This window comes from Mercenaria mercenaria, chromosome 8 (assembly GCF_021730395.1).
Source record: "Mercenaria mercenaria strain notata chromosome 8, MADL_Memer_1, whole genome shotgun sequence".
Lineage (NCBI taxonomy): Eukaryota > Metazoa > Mollusca > Bivalvia > Venerida > Veneridae > Mercenaria > Mercenaria mercenaria.
In genome coordinates, this window is record NC_069368.1 from 63587081 (window position 1) to 63594691 (window position 7611).

The following is a 7611-nucleotide window of genomic DNA, read 5'->3' on the forward strand; positions in this document are numbered from 1 at the left end:
ATATAGCTAATTTAAATCTTTCATATTTTCTATGAAAACATTATTCAAATGGCGTTACCATGGCAACATATGCAATAAATTGCTTTTACTACAATAGTACTTAAAAATAAAAACTTAATTTAAAATAATGTTTCTTATAAGTTGAATATTTAGAGGTTTATGTATTCAAAAGTAAAATTTAAAAATTTTATGTGAAAAGATATAAAATGTTTGGTTTTATGACAGATTTCGTAACACGGGAAATAACCACAATAATAAACTATTTCAGTCGTTGTTTCTTCAGTTTGTGTTTTCACTTATCGGTAATCACTGGCTATTTTTAAATAAATGAATCTTCTTTTACAAAGAATATTTAGATATTCACTTAAAGTGCAAACATCTAGCTGGCTAAAGTCCTTCACATTTTCTATAAAAACATTATTAAATTATGTTACCATGGCAACATATGCATTTGATTCTGTTTTCTACAATAATACTTTAAAAACGAGCTAAATTTGGAAAAGTGTTTCAGATAACTTGAATATTATAAAGTGGTATGTATTCAAAAATATTATCTCAAAATTCCATGTTAAAAAAAATTAAAATGTTTAGTTTTATGACAGTGTTTGTAACATGAATAATAACTATAAGAATAAGACATTTCTGTCATTGTTTCTTCATAACTTGCCTTTTACCTGCTGGTTATAAATTACTTTTTTGAAATAAATGAAACATATATTATTATTGATTTTTTATTGTTTATGCTTATCTAGAATACTAGAAAGTACAGCTAATTAAAAAATTTCCACATTTTCTAAGAAAATTGTGATACCATGGCGATATATGTTTTAAATTCCCTTTTCCTACAATAATACTTAAAAACAAGAGCTTATTTTAAAAAGTATTTCTAATAAGTTAAATATTTGAAAGTACAAGTATTCAGGAAAGAAATCTGAAAATTTCACATAAAAACTTTAAAACAGTCATGTTCTGTAACAAAAGTAGTTATCGTAAGAATAAACATTTCAGTCATCCCTTTCCTCATAATCTGTTTTTTCACTGGCTAGTTATAACTGACAATACTGAAGAAAGTGAACATTTTTTTTACCATTACATTATATACTGTAGATCCCTTATTGAAATACAAATCCATAATTTCAATGAAATATAATTTGAATTATGTTACCATGGCAACATACATACTAAATTCCTTTTTCTAAAAATACTTTAATAATTAACACAACAGCTTAACTTTTGATGAAGGTTACACTGCTACAAGCTCTGGTGAAAAGTAAATATTTATTTCCAGCCAATACTTTAATGTAGGTAACTGAAACTACAACCTTTACTTGATATTTAACCTTAACAGCTAAACACATCTATATGAACAGCAAAACAGGCTAAAGTGTTGTATATTAAAACGTTTGAATTCAACAACAATTTCTATCTTTTATATTCACTTCCTTTTTTCAGTTCTCAGAAAAATCCTCGTCAATCCAATTTCAGTTAAAGTGGTTTGGGACAAACAGAATCCTTTGACTTTTCAGACAAATACTATTCTCTAATGAGTTCATACAGGTACCATTGTCAGGCTTGTGTCATTCCATGTCAGTAATATTCGTTTGGCAAGGGGGAGTAGATTTTAGTAAGTTAACTGGACTGTCACTTTTAAGACTAACAATGCAGGTGTTTCTGCAGACATGATAAAGTGGTAATACTTGGTTATCTTCTTCAAAAGTTTAAAATATTACATGATAAGATATTTCTCCACTAGTAGAATGTGACAGGATTTAAATCATTGTTGACCAACTGTGTTGTTATGACATTTCTTTGACAACTGACACACTGTGTCGGCAATATCATGTATTATTAAACTTAAAGGTCTCAGCATTCACCCTCCTCCAAAGATTCTTCTAAATTCAAAAGTGCAAGTCAGATTCAAAATTTGCATGGTCTGTGATCACTGTTGAATATTCAATCGATCTGTGATATCCTGTAACAAATAAGTAAAACATTTTATTTTAAATAATTAACCTGGGAGTCGCTTTATTTAATAAAAGCAGGGTTATCACTATTTGATAATAGATGATCCTTACAACCAATGTGTCACAAATTGACATACGGGCCTTATTTTATCTGTAGTGTAAATGCAGGTATTGCATCATCTTTTTGTAAATTTTTGAGTTATTGAGGTAAATGTCAGATTACACGCATAAAATACCTCTCATATTTTTCTGTATTTCATAACTTAAATTTCCATGTAAATCTCATTAAATTCTGTTCAGTAATAAGAAAGTTGATATTTTATAAACTTCAGTAATTTATGTTTTTATCCCCAAAACCACTATAATGGGCCTCAAATTGTCAATTTAAATTCGCGCCAAAGTAGTTAGATTCCCCGGCTATATCGTGAATCCCGTGAAAATGACAATAGTCATAGCTCACGGCTTAGCCGTGAATCCCATGAAATTTAGTATTTGGCGGGACATTACCCTTTAAATAGACTGGACTAGATATGCCTTGCGCACACCACCTTCCGACTTTATAGACGAATCTATGTCTGATTAAATTTTCTTGCTAGAAATTTATGCTCGATCGAGGTAAGAAATTTATTTGTTAGATTTTTGTATGATTTTTGCATTACGATTTTTATTTGGTAAATTTTTGTTCATTCTACAGAATTCTGTAACATTTACTTTTCGGCACATGATTTTGGCTAGTTTCGGTATGTCAGGATAATTTATTAAATTTTTCAGACTTTTGTAAATTATCTCGAAAGAGGAATCTAAAATGTTTTGTTTATATAAGATATTAGATTTATACTGAAATTTGTATCGTGATAATTGTAAAGCACTGTTTCAAAAATTTATGTCAAACATTTTGTTAATTATGGAACGCCATTACTGCATTGTATTGTTATGTATAAATCTATATGGCAAGTCTAGTACCATGTATGTAATATATTATTGTAATTGGTAATTGTGTGCCAGTCTATAGCACATCTAATTAATGTCCGTTGTAGTGTATGGCATTAGATATTATATGGATGCCAACTATCATATAACGTTTGATTTACATTGAATTTTGTTAACTTGTAGTTGTAAATAATAGCTGCAGTTTATCATTTCCGTATCTATAATGTTTCATCATAAACTTTTCATGTCTTTTTCATACTTCAATGTCAGACTTTTAAGTAATTAATTTTGGTAATAATGGAAGTAATTAGCGACGTATTTTAATAACGTGACGTATGAACTTAGTAGCACATATATTTTGTATAAGTAGCACGTATTATTTATGGGAGCCTACGGAGGTATGGTGTACCCAAAGGAGCAGTTTTATGCCCTGACTTATTTGTTTTGCTATGGTGCTTACCATATGTTATATATTTTAGCTTCTTCCGCCAGACGATTTTACCTGGTGATGTCATAACCCGGAAGTACAATGCCCGAGGTTCACTTGTCTTCACTCGCCTGGATGTGATATTCCCAGCGCAGAGCTTTCGTCCCATGGTTGTGCCGTAAACCGCAAAGACGATGATTTTTGTTATCCTCTGAAGTCAGCTCAGGGATGCAATCACCTACCACCATAGGGAGCCAACACGGAATCAACGTATTCACGGTTTAAAGGGACTGAATTTAGAGATACATTTTGTTTGTGCTACTTAAAGTTCGCAATTAAATTAAAGAACTGTACCACGTCAGATTAGAATGGAACTATAAGAACTTTTGTATCTAGAGATACTGAACTTTCTTTTATTTTTCTTTCTTATAATCAGTTTTTTTTCTTTTCATATCTATTCATTGTTAATAATCATCTTTTGTAAATAAATTTGTAAATATTGTAAAGGGTGTTGATTTGTTCTGATGGTTACTGTCGCCGGTACGGCCTTTCCTGTCACACAATGCTCTAAAATATTGACAAACAGACTGACAACAGCCTGCTGTCAGTATATAAAATGTACTTTGTTTGTAGATTTTGGTTACTGCAAATAGGATGTTCTAAAACACATTTTTTGCAATTTTTGTGTTAACCCTTAACCTGCTAAATTTGTAAAATGGACTACTCCATCTTTAAATAGAGACAGTACCATTTATAGCTTATAGAGGGTTCTAATAGAAAATGTGCTGACTAAGTATCAAACACTGCAGATCATGATCAGACTGCACAGATGTGCAGGTTGATCTTGATCTGCACTGGCTGCAAAGGCAGACATAGCTGCCTCATGCAGCCTAAGGGTTAAAAGTATACACTGTTTAACAGCTATCAAAAATGATTGTTACCTAGTAAAACTCTCCACAGACCATACCACAGCAAGATGTTAGTTCTATTCTAGCTAGCAGCATTGTCAAAATGGAATACCAATACAGGTAGTGATGTACCATGCTCACAAGTTGTCTGCCCCCTAACCAACTGAGTTGCTTTCATTAACAAGAGGAAACACTTGCCTTCCTGAGAAAAGATTTAAAAGTCTTTGATAAAAGTATCTGTTATCTTCACGTATCTCAGGAACCTTTACAGTCTTCATTCTAATCCATATTCTTGGTGCAATAAAACTGGTAAAAAAATTCAATCACATAACAATGTCTATGTCAAGAATGGGTTAATTAAATTTGAAAATAATCATATTACAATTAAACTAAATTACAATTAATTGATTTACTTCAAATAATTAATTAAAATTCCTATTATTTAGAACTATTCTACAACATAATGAGATATCAACTTATACACATGTACATGTAGTGTTAAGCATTCAAACTATCCATGTACTTATTGAGTGCCACAAACTTTTCCCAGGCTAATAGCCAATGTAATGAAGACTTTACACCAACTGATCCTCCTCAAAACCAGATTGTTGAAATTAAATTTCAATAATGCCAGTTTTGTCAGCCTAAGCCATTCAATAGTCATAATACATGTACATACATTGTACAAATCATTAGTGTAGAAGTAGACTTATTTTGTATTGGCTCCAACAAAACCTAGACAGAGGTATAAATAAATAATATATTGCATTAAAATTATAATAAGAGCCTTTAGCTGCATGTTACTTACCTGATTCCTCATAGAACATCCAAAATATGTTATATTTTCTTGAGATCTTAAAGTAAACAGACCACTTTCCTGGCTGTTGTAGGGTATATGAACCAGCTGTAGTGGAATGAACCATCAAAGGAACAAGGAATATTATCTGAAAGAAGATACATTACATGTACCGTAAACATAACTAAAAATCAAAAACTGACTACTAAATTAATAAATTTGATTTTGAAAGGTTTCATTAACTTACCACAAAATACTTTAAAAGTTATTATACTATGGATCTATTTTTGAAAGGATCATAAATTGTTTTACACACAGCAATGCAAGGCTAAAAAATTTCAAAAATAAAAAGATTTTCATTATATGGCATAAATTCCCACTATCCATATACAATCGCCCTGTTACAAAACATTCTGAATCAACAATAATGGAAAGAGAGTAGTCACCAGCCAGAAATAACATGACTTATGAGACCCACAGCAAAAACAGTTACCATTTTATAAACGGAAGTGTCTAGACATCCGGTAACCAGAAACCTAGCCAATGTTCTAGCCAACCGGTAATAGGACGCCTAGCCTATCCTTTCCTATAGGGGTTTTCTAGGCATCCGGTAATCAATTTTAAAATATTGCCTTACAGGTGAATATTCAAAAAAAAATATGATACAATAAATTTATTCATTACAGTATTCATATGTAAAAAGATCGCCGAACAGCTAGAAAAACATTAGCGGAGAGGCTAGTCGTCTTGTTGCCGGACAGCTAGAAAGCAGGGTAGGCGTCCGGTTACCGGACATCTACAGTACATATTTCTTTTTAAAGTACCTTGGCTACTACTGTGAGAGGGGACTTTTCGAGAAATCATGTGACATAGGCAGGCATCTATAAGTCTGCATCAAATTTATTAATTATCATAGCTACATGTATATTGACTTTTTATTATTGTTTTTTTTCCATAAATAATGCTTACTAGTCTATGGACAATGAAATAATTTGATGAATCCTGGTCACCTTGATAAGAAGCTGCCTGCCTTCAATAATCTTTGTGATAACCCAACTGACCATTTTATATTAAATACACAGGCATAGTGAAATCATCTGTGTTTAGTGGCCACAAGTTAAATTTCTCTCTTTGTTTTGGATTCACTTCCGGGTAAAAGACGGACTTATTTCAGTGAAAGTTTCAAATATATTAGAGAATCTACATTAACCACTGTTTATAAACGGTACATACCAAATCACTAAACAGTATTACAAGTCTCAGATCCCTTCATCGTTGAACAAAAGGTAGATAAACAAAAGTAAACTTCACACGCTTCCCTGATAAAATCCGAAACCGGAAACATATTGAAGGGGAAACAACTGAACGAAATATTTTGCCTCAGGCGTAATACCACTATTTTTTTACAGGTCTGATGTCTAAATATTCTTTCTCTAGTAGGCTGTTATCAATCATGTCAAAAGCAGTCGTACTTTAACGGTCAAACTTTTGCTAATTAAAACATGTGTAAGAAAGCTGCGCGCGTAAACTTGGCGCAACTTTAAACGTCGTTTCTGGATATTACGTCATGCCGCATCTGGACCGGTTTTCAAAGACGACGTCACATATAATGATAATGTAATGTTGGCTTACATATTGTTCAGCAGTCTTTTTGCCATACGTAAAATGCGCATGTGCACGGAGATCAAATCATCCGCTAAAACTGGTAACCAACCGCAATGTAAATTCTTCTATACGTAACTAGAATAATTCACTCGAGCTACGCCAGCGTCAAGCTATTCCGCGGACGTATAAGCTCTTTCCGTGCATTAATAACTTAAAACAAGTCTTTTCTATTTATTATTTCTTAATCAAAAGAGTAATATAAATTTGTTATGAGCATTTAGTTGTTACATTTGTGCTATGTAATATTCTTCTATTTGTTAAAATATATAGATCACTCTTAATAGTGTTAGTAACGCTATTGGAATAAGATGCAAGATAGAATAAAATTAGATTAATTGCATACGAAACACAACAGATGTGTAATTAAACGATCCTGGTTTATCATTTCAGATATCTGATTTCATTTTTTATCTTTTATTAAAGTAGAAATTTTAAATGTTTATCTGAAGGCATGTCATATTTGAAAGGTAAATGTCTGCAAATAAAAGCTACACATTTATATGAAAGGTAGTGTAATTATTTCTCAATTACATATATCAAAGGTGTGCCGGGACAATGCTCTATAACAGATGTTGGAATTAAAAGGATTTTTAAGCTTTACGTTTTCTCTGTCAATAACATAAAAGCTAGCACATTTAATGTCATGAACAACATAATGCATAAAGTCGAATACGTGTTTGCGAAAGTTAATACATTACCATTTATAAACATTGAAACATATCTTACACTCTATTATGAACCATGATTTGACAACAGTTAACATAAAATTACTTCACATCTCATATTTTGGATGAAAGTCATAGAAATGCAAGTCTCCGTTTTCGTTATTATTTATTAAGATCATTAAAACTACTGAAATTAAATCATTTTAAAAAGCAAAGAAAACGGAACATTAACTTTATTAAAATAAACTCATTAAAA

At 31.4% G+C, this 7611-nt stretch overlaps 1 long non-coding RNA gene across 1 annotated transcript; it reads right to left on the reverse strand.

The window, feature by feature from the left end:
- Positions 1-306: 306 nt before the first annotated feature.
- On the reverse strand, positions 307-4894 carry LOC128559069 (uncharacterized). The gene is made up of 2 exons (XR_008372098.1): positions 4263-4894; positions 307-1972 (listed from the first exon to the last, which is right to left on the reverse strand). It is a non-coding gene; the product is annotated as an uncharacterized LOC128559069 (long non-coding RNA).
- Positions 4895-7611: the final 2717 nt, after the last annotated feature.